Here is a 15,468-nt window from a genome sequence, read left to right as displayed (position 1 = left end):
TGCACAGTGCCATTACATTGGAAAACTGGTGTGAATGTCAATATATTAGAAAATTGGAGCACAGCATGTCTAAATTGGCGAGTAGGGGCATGGAAGAAATGTTGTAAGCATTGGTAAATTGGAGATTCAGTTCAGTGCATCACTAAATGAAAACAATTCATCAGGGCACCTGTACGTGGAAGAAGTGTTTCAGGGAAAAATTAAATGGAAGGAATTGATGCAGGGCAACAATAATTGGAGAATTCATGCAGCTGCCTTTACATTGGTCAGGATAATACTCAATGGGAGAGTTTGTGCAGTTTCAGGATTTGTGCAGGATTGGTAAATGGGAGAAATGGTGCAGAACAGCGGAGCCATAAAAAGCGTCATACAATCACAGAGATGTACAACATGGAAACAGACACTGCAGTCCAACTTGTCTATGACTCATAGAACATAGAAATAATTGCATGGGAATCGGCCATGGGGGGCAGTGTGGAAGTGTTCGGGGTGGTGGAGTGTGTCACAGAGGGAATTGTCCCTGTGAAATACTGACAGTGAACGGGAGGGGAAGATGTGTTTGATGGTGTTGTCCTGCTGGAGGTGGTGGGATTGGCGGAGGATGATTCTGTGAATGTGGATTCTAGTGCAGTAGAAAGTGAGGACAAGGGGAGATCTACCATTGTTCTGGGAAGGAGGGGACGGAGTGAGAGCAGAAGTGAGGGAGATGAGACAGTCACAGCTGAAGGGTCAGTCCATCAGAGTTAGAGGATTTCTTGTTTGAGAGAAAAGGTGGGCACTTAGGAAGCTTCCCACTGGAATGTGGCATCATCAAACAGAAATCACAGCGCCAGAGAAACTGGGAGAATGGAGTCACTCTCAGCTGATCATGTGCGATTGAAAAGAGCCAGGTATTTCAATTGCCGTTTTATGTCTTATATTTGGTCTAAAACAGAAAGTGAAACTAGACTCAGGTGAAGGTCAGAAGCTGTGTGGGGGAGACATTTAAGCATATACTGCTTAATAACGCTCAGCAATGATGGTCTCTGGTCATCAAGAAGATGATATGAAGATGTGAAGACGAACCACCCATGATGCACAAAGGCTGTGAAGGATACTAATCACTCACAAACTGAAGAATTCAGATTGGCGAGCACTAGGGTCGGCCACATTTGGGAAGTTTATAAACATAAAAAATAACTGACCGCAAGAGTTTTCTCCTATCGAATAAAACACGTTTATGATGTGTGAGTGAGCCTTGGAAGAAAGGCAGGAGTATATAGGTGGAACACCTGGAGGATCTGACTGGGGATTTGGTTTCAGGGAACAGGCAAAGAATTTAAAACAGTATTTTACATCGTTCCTCACAGGGGAAGGCGCAAAATCGTTCAATAATATAAACAAAATTGTAGTCGAATGAAAGTTCTTGCACTGTCTCTAACAAAACGAACAAAGATTTCCTCAAACAGAAAACAGCAAGGGTAAACAGGTCATCAGCAATTCATAGCTGGTCTTAATAGAACTGGTTACAGTTTTGGTGGCACTGTGTGAAATATTCTATAACTCTGTGGATTACAGGAGTGTTCCAGCGAAACTGTAGCCCCACAAATATGGCACCTGTCTTCAAGAACAAAATGAGTCTTCAAGTGTTTCGGTGCTCCATTTGTCTGAACAGTGGAGCATATTTGAGAGGATTAATGGCCTCTTGATGCACTTTCATCCTGAGTGATTTTAAAAAAGTAAATCTCTGCTCCTTCCTCTGATGCCGAACATACTGGGATTTGCTAAATTTGGGAATTATTTTGAAAATTATCTGGAACATTGTACAAATGACATCATCCAGAGAATTCTAGAAACAGCACTCATGAGAACATTTCATCACCATGTGGGGGTATTGCACAGGTGACAGTGAGAGAAGGTGAGAGTGAGAGTGATGGAGCCTTATTTGGTGGGTAGTTGCTATTACAGATATACGGTGAGCGTGACGGAGAAGAGAGAATACAGCGACCCTTATGCTGACAGATAGTTATTGATGCTTGTCATATATTGCTGGAAATTTCTTCAGACCGCAGATACTGCACAAAGCTGGATGGTGAGCTCATACCATGCTCGGTGGGACTGGTGGTGCGGCCCCTCTGGGAAGAGAATGGTTCCGCTCTGTACTAGCTCATTCACCAGGATCTCCATGCCCCTGTCGACAAGCTGTGGTGTAATTTCCCCTTATCTGCCATGCTCGGGTAAACTGTGCAAGGCAGCTCCAATCTGAGAAAGCTCAACCGTATACCCATTGGACTTTTCAAGATGGCAGCTATGCCAAGGATCACGGAATATCCATGGGCGTACGGGCGATGGCGAATACCTCCAGCCATGATGGGTGAGAGAATAGGGCTGGCATTGAGTGAGAGCGACACCATGGAGTGGAGTGGGTAGTTAATGAGTTGAGTTCGATAGGATAGCACCAGCAAACTAGCTCTGCTTCGTGCAGACATTCCCTCTGTCACACTCAATGAAAATGGCACTGAGACAAATTATTGTTAGGTTCAGTCCAATGAGGCGAAGACTCTGCTGACTCTCCTCCCATTTACAAATCTGCAGGACAAATGCTTATTCAAACCTCTCCATCATCTTACACCAATATCCTGTTCATCCATCATTCCTTGAAACAGTGCACTATTGGGCAGATAAATAGTGGTCTGGTGAGCTTTAACCAGTCTTCGGTCCTGGACGGATTGCTGAGCAGTACACTAGTCTGGTCTACGCAGTGCTTCATGCTGAGCAGGTATCTCATCTGGGCATATACGTGTCTGGGCTAGATCTGTGAAGTGGATTGAGTATCCGATATAATTCCTGACATAGTTATCACTCCTCCAGCTCAGCCCATTCCGCTGGTAAATAGGAGGAGTTGTGTTTCAGATAGAATTTACTTGGTCAAAATATTCGACATTAAGCTAAACACAATTTATTCAAACACAAAAGATAAGAAAAGGAAGATGAACTTGCAATAACGTAATTCTGTTGGAAAACGTAGCAGAACAATAGTTTATTTAACTACTATACAATAACTGTTCCAATATGGTATCATACAATAAGTACACAAATGTCAAAAAACAAATTCAGGAAACAGATTGTCTGACATGTAATTCTCCAATCCAGGAGGAAAGAACATCAAAAGACAGTTCCGAGAGAAATCACAGAGAGAGTATGTAGCACCTGCGATAATTTTCCTGCCTTCCAACCCTGCTGAAACCCGAGCTATAACTGGCAAAAGGTAAAATTAAGAATCCTGGTTCTGTGAGAGTTTGACCAACACTCCACAGGATCAGGCCGCAGCTTCAAGGACCACAAGGAAATGACTGTATCTACACCGTCTATGGCACTGTCAGTGTCTCTGAAAAATGCCTCAACCCACCTCAGCCGTTAAATGCTCGACAGATAAATGTCAAAGTTAAACATAAATAAATAAAACGAAAAGATGCAGCAGGCCTGGTGATCAGACACAAATGGCCTCGGGAGCTCTGCAATTCCTCCCCTGCCAAAACACAGTAGAATCTTCGAATTTCTGAAGAAAGGCAGGATCTCTCTCCCGCACCGTTACATTTACAGATGGAGATATGCCATTAGCCCAATAATCAGTGATATCAAAATCCCACCCACATCAAGTATTATTGTGATATGTCAGAGTTCCCGTGAAAGGGTTTAATTGGAACTGTTTGTTCAGTGACTTTGATTAATACCAGTCTCCTTGGGCCTAACTGGGTCACTGGAGGGTTTCCCTCTTCCATTATTAGGGGCTTCTTTCAACCTGTTACGCCATGTATCAGGGGCAGCGTCATCCTCACCAAAACTTGGATCAGCAGCTACAGAGAAAGAGAGAGAGACCTGAATGTGAGAACATTAGAATGTTCCAACAATAGATCAGAATCTGAGAACATTAGACAGGAATATTCCAGCAATGGATCAGAATCTGAGAACATTGGACTGGAATGTTACAACAATGGACAGGAGTTTATCTTAGGGGTTTTATTATCTTTCACGGGATTGGGCATGGTTAGAATGGTGGATACGAGCCTGGCTGATGATTATTCAAGCTGGGTACTATCCCATTCTCGCTATTATTGCTGTTCCTGGTAAGCTTATCTCTGTCAATTCTATAAATGATGCTGAATGTTATTGTTATTCTGGTTAATTATATTTAACAAATATATAAACTTTCAGTCACAAACGTCACATCCTTTTCATGTATTTCCAACCTACTTACTCGTAAACATCTGAGAAGGAAAAAGACTGCTCGGAACCTTGAGTCTCCATTTTACTGTGAGCTGTTTTATGTCTCCATATTCTCTCTGTCATCAAACCTACCAACACCCATCTACATAATATCCCCAGTTTCCAACTCTGCCTGAGTTCTGTTGCTGACTTTGCCATCATCTACCCTTTCGTTAACGACAGATTACGTGGCTCCAGTTCTCATCTGACTTCTCTTCCAGTTACAAATAGTTTGATCATAAACTTGTTCTGTAGTTACTTCACAATAGGGACTCTGTATCAGAGTAATAACGTCACTGACCGTGAAACTCTGAGCACAGGTTATGACTCGAAAAGCATTGTTTGAAATCTTACCAATGTTGATGACTAAATTTTAATTCCAGTGACAAAAATTGGAATGAAACCTAATTTCACTCATAGCAACCATAATCCATCAGAATTTATTTTATTATTTTATAGCTAACCTTTGGTAAAGAAACCTAACATTTTTGCCCTATTTGGACTAAGAGTCCCGTCAGACCCACAACAATGTGGTTGGCTCCATATTTCCTTGACAAATGGTCGCATGGTCAAGGGCAGTTAGGATGGACAACAAATGCTGCCTTTACCAGTGATGCTGGCGTCCCGGGAAACAACAACGTTAAAGGTGAAATAACCAAGGAAATGTGGATGCTGGAGATCTGAAATAAAATTCTCCACCGTCTGAAAGAATGTTGGAGAATCTCAGCAGGTATGGCATCTGTCGGGACTGAACGTTTCGAGTTCAGTGACCCTATCAAAACTGAATGCAACTGGAAAATAATAGTATTAGATCAGGGATGTTTGGAAGGGAGAGCGGGAGATTTGTGGTGAGTGGATCATGTGCAGCAAGAGAGAGAGAAAGAGAGAGAGGGAGAGAAAAGAAAAGCAAGCAAAAGGATTGCTGATGACGGACTAGAAGGAAAATAGAATGGGAAGTTATTCTAACATTTCCCCTTTTCACATATTCCTGAATATCATAGCTATTACGGGATGTTCCTGCTTAACGTGAGTTACGTTCCCTCTATCTGTCGTCTCTGAGTGTGGTGATCAACTCCTTCAGCAATACTTATAGTTGCTGAGATATAGAGAAACATAATGTTACATTGTCAACTGCTTCTTTGGAGAGAGGAACTCTTACTGTGTGACTGTGTGACTGTGTGGAGATGTAACAGCTTTCTCAGCTAGGAAGAGAAACTGAGGAGACCGAGGCATTTTCAACATTGAATGGATGTACTATGGGTGTGGGGAATTGACTTACTGCTGTCATCTAGAAAGTCAGTGGAGGCTCTGTGGATGGTGTTCTCAGGATTGTGATGTCAGCTACTTGGTTCATTCAGGGAGCCCTGAGGGTCTGTGGACCCCACTCTGAATACTGCATTTACTGTGTGTCTGGATCCATGGGAAACAAATGGAGCTGAGACGCCAAAGAAGGGAAGCTGTATGAACAAGGAGGAGCAGGGCGCTGTACTATACTCTCTGGGATTTCCAGGAACATTTGTCTAAGCTACACCCATTCAGGTGTAAAGTGTAAAACCAGCTTGTCTCAAAATTGAGTTGGTCACTGAGCTGTATCCTCTCCTTCATTATACACTGCAATCATACACCAGGGCCAGGATTGTGCTGACACTCACGATGAATTGAACTGGATTGATTCTGGAACTTTGCAGGCAGTAGTGGGTAATATATCTACCAGCTCCGAAGTGCAATCCTCCAATGTATTCACGAGCTGACTGAAATCATCTGCCAGCTGAGCTGAATGCATTGGTTCCATCTCCACAGACGAAGGTACAGAAACTAATTTCCAGAAATATTAGGGAACAGAGTGACTGGTAAAAATGGGAAACTGCTGGAAATCAGAATTACTGAAAAGTATGTCATTGAAAATCTAATTGAGTTGAAGTTTCATAAGTTGCTGCATCTGATGGGCTATATCCCAGAGTGATGGAGATGAGAACAGAGCTAATGAAAGAATTGCTGATTATTCTTCAAAGCTAGTTAGATTCTGGAAAGGACGCTGCAGACTGGAAAACAACTATTGTAAACTTAAATATTTAAAACTGGATGGAGAGGGAAAACAGAATATTAAATAGGTTGATGTCAGCTGTGAGAACAAAATATTGGAACATTTTATAAGCAACGTGACAAATAGTTACTTCGATAATAATGATATGATTTGGTACGTTCAGCCTAGATTCAGGAAAAGGAAATGATCTTTGATAAACCTATTTGTGGAGATTACCCGTTTTGACATCGACAGTTGAGAACCAATGGGAGTGGAGTATTTGTATTTTTAGAAGACACTTGACATGTTTGAGTACAGGAGAATAGGGAATGATAGAGTCCATGGGTAGGTAGGGTTGGAATATATACCACATGGATTAAAAAATGGGTAATGGAGGTAGGAGAAGAGTAGTGTTTTTCTCTGGACTGAAGGATTGATGGGTGGCACCAGGATCAGTGTTTGGACAATAGCTGTTCACAAGGTATAAAAATGATTCAGATGTGAACAACAAATACCATCATGTACATTTATATTTATTAAATGGTAGAGAGGTTGGCGAGTGCTTTTGTTGAAAAGGACCTGGATGTCTTTGGTCATAAGTCACTGACAGAATTCATATGGGGCAGGAAGTAAATGATATGTTGCCCTTCGTGCAAAATTATTGAAGTACAAAAGTTAGACTATCTTTCCCACTGATCGTAATTTGTTGAGAGAGTATTTGGTGCATTGTGTAAAGGTTTGGTCTGCTTTATAAATAACGATCCCTTTGTCACTGAGAGAGTGCAAAGTAGTTTGACCAGACTAAATACTGGCATGATGTTACCATGAGGAGAGCGTGCACTAACTATGTGCTTAATCTGGAGCGCTGTGAGAGAATAAGAAGTTGAAGCTTGATGGGTCTGGCCAGAAATTCATTATGTCCCAAACAGCTGAATGGGGTGAATATGTTATACGTTTCATTGGATGTTTGATTCATGAAATTTACATGCATCTGCAGAGCCCCCATGTCGATTGACAGCGAGGTACAGGCTCTGATTGAACTCTGAACACTTGAATGCACAGTTACTGTGTGACACTGCATTGAATGTCACTTTGTACTCAATCCTGACAGCAGCCATATTACCTTCATTCTGAAACAGTTAGTTATTCCCCAACGGCTTCTGACCTTCACGGAGATCATGGGTCTGCCTTCTTGGAGATGGAAGATAACTTGGAGAATGGCAAAAGAAGTTGGTTTCATTCCGACAGCCAGAAAACCATGTTAAAGTAACACATATGTACCATGAGTAATTAAGCCATGTGGATCAATTCGGAGCAGTCTATCTGTGATGTTGGAGCATCTCTGACACTTTACTGCTCCTGCGTTAGTGGCTTGACAAGCTGAATAACCTCTTCCTGTTCCTTTGTAAGTGACTCCGCGTGTGAAATGGTTCTTTCTGTTCTGTATGTGACATGTGGGAGAGAGCAGACTCCCACCTTCCTGTGCAACAGGCAGCAGGGACTGAATCGGTTATCCCTCTTCTTGCCCAGTAGTAGTGATGGGATGAATGGCTTCCCACATTCTTGTGAAACCAGATTGAGGTGCTGAATGAATTTCTCCTTTTACTGTGGAAATGTACTGTGCTGTTACATAAATGTTCCCCAGACTTTAACAGCACGATCTTGAATGTTGTCCAGGTCTTGCTGCACATGGTCACCGACTGTTTCAAGAGCTGAAGAGGGACAACTTATTCTGAAAAATTTGTAAACTTCAGTGAATGCCCCCTCTTCTACTGGCACGGTGGCTCAGTAGCTAATACTGCTACCTCACAGCACCAGGGTCCCAGGTTCGATTCTGACCGTGGGCAAATGTCTGTGTGGAGTTTGCATATTCCCACTAGTCTACAGAGTTTCCCCCGTGTGCTCCGGTTTCCTCCTACAGTCCGAAGATGTGCAGGCCAGGTGAATTGGCAATGCTAAATTGTCCATTATTTTAGGTGCATTAGTCAGAGGGAATTGTGTCTGGGTGGGTTACACTTTGGAGGGTCGGTGTGAGCTGGCTGTGCCGAAGGGCCTGTTTCCACACTGTAGGGAATCCAATCTGCTCAGTTTAGACTCAATGGGCTAAATAGCATCCTTCCACACTGGTGGGATTCTCTGATGACAAACTGAAGATGCCTGGGCTGAAGAAGCAACGCTGAGGATCTCCTGAGGATGCACGGCTGAGATGATTGATTCTCACCAATGATAATCATCGTCCCTTGTGCCATGAATGACTCCAAAACGTCATTTTTGTAGGTGTTAGTAGGAAGGATAAGAAGCTTTCGATAGGGTACGGAGGAGATTTACCAGGATGCTGCCTGGACTGAAGGACAGGTCTTATGAAGAAACAGTGAGGGAGCGAGGGCTTTCCTCACTGGAGGAAAAATAGATGAGAGGTGACTTGATATGGATGTACAAGATGATGAGAGGCATAGAGAGAGTGAATAGCCAGAAACATTTTCCCAGAAATGTCTGTCACGAGGTGGCATAATTTTAAGGTAATTGGAGGAAGGTTTAGGGAAGATATCAGAGGTAGATTCTTTACACAGAGAGTGGTGGGTGTGTCGAATGCACTGCCAGTGGTGGTAGTAGAGTCAAATGCGTGAGAGAAACTTAAGAGACTCTTGGAAAGGCACATGAAACAAAGTGAATGGAAGCATGAAGGTGAGCCTGATCTTAAATTAGGACAAACGGTGCAACATCGAAGGATGAAGGTCCTAACTGCATGCCATCATGTTGAACTCTGAGGTCAAAATTGCATGAATTCATGTAAAACGCCGATATCTCACTTTTTAGATTAGAATCAATCTAATCATCGTGGCGTAGGCAGAGAACACAGGGGGCCAACACTTTCAACATATTGTCTGGCTATCACCATTGTTAACAGTTAACCTGAGATTGCATCTTTTTTAAAGAAAAGTTTTGTGTTTTACATATGAAAGAAATGAAACTATCATGGTATTCTAACAGATGAAAGGCTTAACAGACAATCAATTTTTCAATGTATAATTTTCAATGTATAAATCACACTGTAAATTTCTGCTATAAATTCTGTGTTAGGATTCAACCCTCCACTATCACCTGATGAAGGAGCGACGCTCCGAAAGCTAGTGTGCTTCCAATTAAACCTATTGGACTATAACCTGGTGTTGTGTGATTTTTAACTTTGTGCACTCCAGTCCAACACCAACATCTCCAAATCAGTCCTGTTCTTTGTTCTGTGTTCTATGGAAGTGCTCAAGAATACTTGGACATTGAGGAAGATTTGAGACTTGGAGCAGGTCAGCCTTGATCTTAGTGAAGGCCAAGGCAGGCTTGAGATGGGAATGACCTGCCCCTGTTCCTGATGTTCTCCCATTCTGTTATTGGAAAGTTAGTAGGTGTTATTTTCCTGGAAGGTCTTTTATGGAATGTTGCAATCAGGGAGACCATCCTCAGGGAGATTTTGTGAGCCATCGCTGGTGAGATTTTGGGGGCTGTATTCACAGTGAATCTGGGTCTACAGCATGATCAACAAATGAAGCACAAGTTACAGAGAGGGGACGCTCTGTAAAGAGAGATGAGCGACCTCTTTCATATCCAGCCTGGGTCTTCCAATTAAATTTTCCAAATCTCGCAAACCCGTGTGGGACAGTCACGAGGAACGAAATGTTCTCCTCTGTTTCTGTGCACCATGCTATAACAGTAAGTGGACTCCAACTGCTCCTGTCTAGCAGGTTAGAGGGGTTGAATGGGACATAGAAACATGGGACTGAGGAGCAGGAGTGGGTCATTGGAGAATTTGAGCCTTCTCCACCAGGCGTTAAGATTTTGGCTGATCAGATTGTGGTTTCAGCCTCATTTTCCTCTCTGTGTCCCATTATTCGTGACACACTTCTCTGTCAAATCTTTAACTAACTCAGCTGTGAATACTTGTAATCAGAGAAACACCACAAACTTCTGAGGAAGAGAATTCCCATTCGAATTGTCCTTTTAGAATTTTTCCTCATCCCGCTGTGAGAATAAGAGAGTCATACAGAATGGAAACAGGTCCATTTGTCCAAATTCTCCATGCCAGTCAGGCATCATAATCAGATCTCGCCCCACTTGCCAGCATGTGGCCCACATCCCTCTGAACCATTCCTGTTTATGTACCTATCCAGATACATTTTAAACTTGTAATTGTACCCGCTTTCACCACTTCCTCTGACAGTACACCCACCAACCTCTGTAGAAAAAGTTTCCCCTCAGGTCCCTTATAAGTCTTTGCCCTGTCACTTTCACCCTATGCCGTCTAGTTCTGGACGCCCCTACACTGGGAAATAGATCTTGCACATTCAGACTATCCATGCCCCTCAGGACGTTTTTAAACCTCTGACATGTCACCATTCAACCTCTGACAGTCCGGGGTAAAATCCTCAACCTGTTCATCATCTCCCTGTAGCTCAAACCCTCAGGTTCCAGAAAATCCATGTAAATCTTTTCTGCACCCTTCCAAGCTTAACATCATCCATCCTTTAACAGAGTCAGCTGATACGTAAGCAGTATTCTTAAAGTGGCCTCATTTACGTCCTGAACATGCGCAACACGCTACCCCAACTCCTATACTCAATGCTCTGACCGATTAAGGCAAGCATTCCAACCACGTTCCTCACCACTCTACCGAGCTAAACCCCACTTGCAAGGAACTATGAATCTTCACCCGTAGGTCTCTGTTCAGCAACATTCCCCAGGGCACTACCCTGCTTTAACTTACCAAAATGCAAAACCTCACAAATATCGAAATTAAACTCCATCTGTCAGTCCTTGGCTCATTGATGGTCAAGGATCCCGTTATATTCTGAGATAATCTTCTTCACTGTCAACTGCACCACTTTGTTGATGTTACCTGTAAACTTATGAACCATGCCTCCGTTAATCACATCAAAGTTGATTATATCCGTGATAAAAAGCAGTGAGCTCAGCACTGATTCTTTCAGAACACCGCTTGCCACAAGTCTTCAGTCTGGAAAACAATCCATTACCTTCAATCCAATTTTATATCCAATTGGTTAGCTTTTTCTAGATTACATATAACCTAATTTTAGTATTCTGTCTACGATGAGCTACCGTATTAAATACCTTGCTGAAGTCTGTGTAAACAATGTACACCAGAGTGTCTTCTTCAATCTTCTTTGTCACCTCTTTATAATACACAATCACATTAATTAGACATGATTTCCATCACACAAATCCATATTGACTATCCCTAAGCAGTCCTTGTCTTTCTAAATAGATGTAAATCCTATCCCTCAGAATCCCCTCCCACGAACTCCTCGACACTGACGTTGGCTGAGTGAGTCGATAATTACCTGAGTTTTATTGGCTTACTGCTCCCTATTCTCGCCCCACTGCTCCACTGGCCACAAAAATAATTACAACTAGGTTTGTGATATGGCCAATGATATAGTTCTCAGAGTGTGTTGGGGTCAGTGTTAGGAACAAGTCAGGGAGATTGCTGTACTCTGCTAAAACATCACATCTATGACCAAAACAAAGTTACACCGGTTCTATGACCTGTAGACAATGGTCGGCTCACAGTCATCCTGAACAGAAGGTACTACATTGAGAAAGCCAATCTACTACTCGCAGACACCAACACCTACCAACAGGTGGCGCTAGACCCGACCCCACATCCAGGAAACAAAATTAAATATCTCCTAAGAAAATTACACAATTCTGGACAATTAAACAAGACGGAATTCCAGAAAATGCAACCAGACGGACCAACGTCACACGATTCTACAGACTACCAAAAAACCATAAACCAGGAACACCCCTCAGACCCATAGTCTCACTACCCGGAGCACCAACTTCCAGACTGGCAAAAGAACTACACGCTAGAATGAAATACCTAGTAGAAGAGTCACAACATTCCATCCACTCCACCCAGGAATTCCTGAAAATCATCAAAAACACCAAAATAGAAGAAGACGAAACAATGATCTCATTCTACATAACAGTACTGTTCAACTCCATCAACATCGACCTGGCAATGGAAACACTTACCACACTTTTAGAAGAGACCATCACATACACATCCCAACCACCATTGGCCTGTGCCTCACCACCCACTTCACCTTCAACAACATAATCTACAAACAAACCAACGGCACACCCATGGGATTTCTGCTGTCAGGATTCATAGCAGAAGCGATAATGCAAAGACTAGAACAAACAGCCCTACCAACAATCAAACCAAAAATCTGGGTCCGCTACGTAGATGACACCTTTGTCATCACAAAACGAGACAAGATAGAAGAGACATTTAACATCATCAACAACACCCTCACCGGCATAAAGTTCACCAAGGAGGAAGAAACCGACAACAAACTCGCATTCCTGGACGTCACAGTCGAAAGAAAGGACAACGGAGAACTACAAACCTGCGTATACAGAAAACCGACAAACACTGACCAAATACTTAACTACACCAGCAACCATCCCAACACACCCAAACAAAGCTGTATCAGAACACTATTCCAACGAGCCACCACACACTGCAGCACAGACGAACTTCGGGAAACAGAGGAGCACCACCTATACAACGTATTCAAGAAGAACAGATACTCAAAAAATATGGACCCAATATACCATCAACAAACACATCGATCTGGAACCAATATACCGGCCACGACAGCGGACAGCTGAAACTGACAACCGGAAGCTTCAGGGACAGGCCACTATAAATGCCGGAGGAAACACCACAGAAGCGCTTCTCAGGGGGCTCCCAAGCACTGAGGATGGCATCTAGACAGGGGACGAAACGTTTGTAACAAAAACTTCCAGCTCGGCGAACAGAACCACAGCAAGAAGAAAGTTATACATTTAAAAACAGGATATACGAACACCAGCTAGCCAAAAAAAGACACGATCCTCTCTCCCTCGTAGCCCGACACACGGATGAGAAAAACCACCAATTCGACTGGGACAACACATCTATCCTGGGACACGCCAGAGAATTCCTTGAAGCCTGGCACTCCAACCACAACGCCATAAACAAACACATAGATCTAGATGCCATCTATCAACCCCTCAGAAAACGAACAGGAAATGACATTACCACAAACCCCAGCAACCCCATCCAGGAGAAAGATATAAATAGAAAGCAGGAGACAACAGCTTCGCTTCACTTGGAGGTCGCCACTGATGATGTTACCTAACCAGGTAATGAAACGTCTGGATATCAAACCGACAGCTCGGCGAGCAAACCTACACCCTAAACTTCAACCTGAGATACAAACCTTCACAAACCTTGCACTCATTTCCCAGCACTTGCCCCATAGCATTCTCGTTCTTCCCTGTCCATGTATTTGCCAAAATGCCGTTTACACATCCTTAATATAAATGCTTCAACCACTTCCGTTGGCAGCTTTGTGTACCACTCCCTGTGTAAAACAGTTTTCATCTGTTTCCATTTTATTCTTTCCCCTCTCACCTTAAACTGATTCCCCAACTCTAGGCAAAAAAAGGCTGGGTCCATTCACCCTATCCATGCAAACTATATAAGATCCCTTTCAGTCACCTATGCTCGAAAGAAAAATGTCCTCGTTTGTCCAACCTCTCCCTATAATTCATACTGTTTAGTCCTGGCAACATTTTTGTAAATTCTATCTGCACATATTCCAAATTAAAAACATCCTTCAGATCGCAATGTGCCTAAAACTGAACACAACACTCCAAGCGCAGCCTCACCAACATCCTGTGTAACTGCAACATAACTTCTCAACTGCTCTCCTCCATGTACTGACCGATGCATGCTAGTGTGGCAAAAGCCTTCTTCACTAACATGTCTAACTATGACCCCACTTTCAGAGAATGGTCCATCTGCTCAACTACACTACTTAAGGTTCTACCAATCACCATTAAACTCCTACCTTGATCTAGCGTTACCAAAATATTCCTCGGCCCACTTCTCCAATTTGATCTAGGTCCTGCTGAAATGTCTGATATACTTCGTCACTGTCCACGATACCACCTATTTTAGTGTCATCTTCAAGTTTCCTAATCATGCCTTGTACATTCCCAAGAATATCATTGATACAGATAACAAACAGCAATGGGCCCAGCAGCGACCGCTGAGGCACTTTATGTGTCACAGGCCTCCAGTCCGAGAGCATCCTTCCACTATTACCCTCTGTTTACTACCATAAAGCCAATTGTGTGTACAATTTGCCAGCTCTCTATGGATCCCATGCAATTCTAACCTTCCAGACCAGCCTATCAATGGTAGCCTTGTCAAAGGTCTTACTGAAAATCATCCAGACTACGTCTACCGCCCTACCCTCATCAACATTCCTGGTCACTTCATCAATGAACTCAAACAAATTTTAGAGGCATGATCTCCCACTCACAAAACCATGCAATCTTTCCAGTCTCAAAACAACGATTAATAATTATTATTAAAATTAACAATAACAAACTAATAAATAATTATAAGATGACATTTTCAATGGAGAATGAATTATCCATGGTATGTGGCATTGGAACGTGCATCATGGGTGAAGGGCAGAATAGATTTTGTACCTGTGTCATTGAACTGTGTTGAAAAAAAGCAAGGTTGGCATGGTGGTTCAGTGGCTAATACTGCTGCCTCATAATGCCATGGATCCGGGTTTGGTTCCAGCTTCAGGTGACTCTCTGTGTGGAGTTCGCACATTCTCACTGTGTTTGTGTGTGTTTCCTCTGGGTGCTCCATTTTCCTTCCATAATCCAAAGATGCATAAGTCAGGTGAATTGGCCGTGCTAAGTTACCCATAGTGTTATGTGCATTTGTCAGGGGTAAATATAGTGTAGGGGAATGGGATTGGGTGGGTTACTGTACGGAGCATCGGTGTGGCCTTGTTGGGCCAAATGGTCTGTTTCCATACTGTAGGGAATCTGAAAAAAAAAATCTAAACAAACCCTATCTTTCCAAATGCACATATATCTTATCCCTCAGAGTCTTCTCAAGTAACCTACCTACCACAGATGTTAGGTTTCCTGGTCTATAGATCCCAGATTTTTCTTTGCTTCATTTCTTGAGTAATGGCACAACATTTGTTACCCTCCAATATTCTGGAACCTAAACTGTAGCGACCGATGATGCAAAAATATTAACCAGGTCCCGTAGTTTCTTCTGTAGCCTCTTGCAGTATTCTTGGATGCATCTGTTTAGGATG

This window comes from Chiloscyllium plagiosum, unplaced genomic scaffold (assembly GCF_037043375.1).
Source record: "Chiloscyllium plagiosum isolate Xiang-an unplaced genomic scaffold, Cpla_swu_hap1 HiC_scaffold_21, whole genome shotgun sequence".
NCBI lineage: Eukaryota > Metazoa > Chordata > Chondrichthyes > Orectolobiformes > Hemiscylliidae > Chiloscyllium > Chiloscyllium plagiosum.
The sequence above is the reverse complement of the archived record's forward strand: the minus strand, read 5'-3'. Positions refer to the sequence as shown.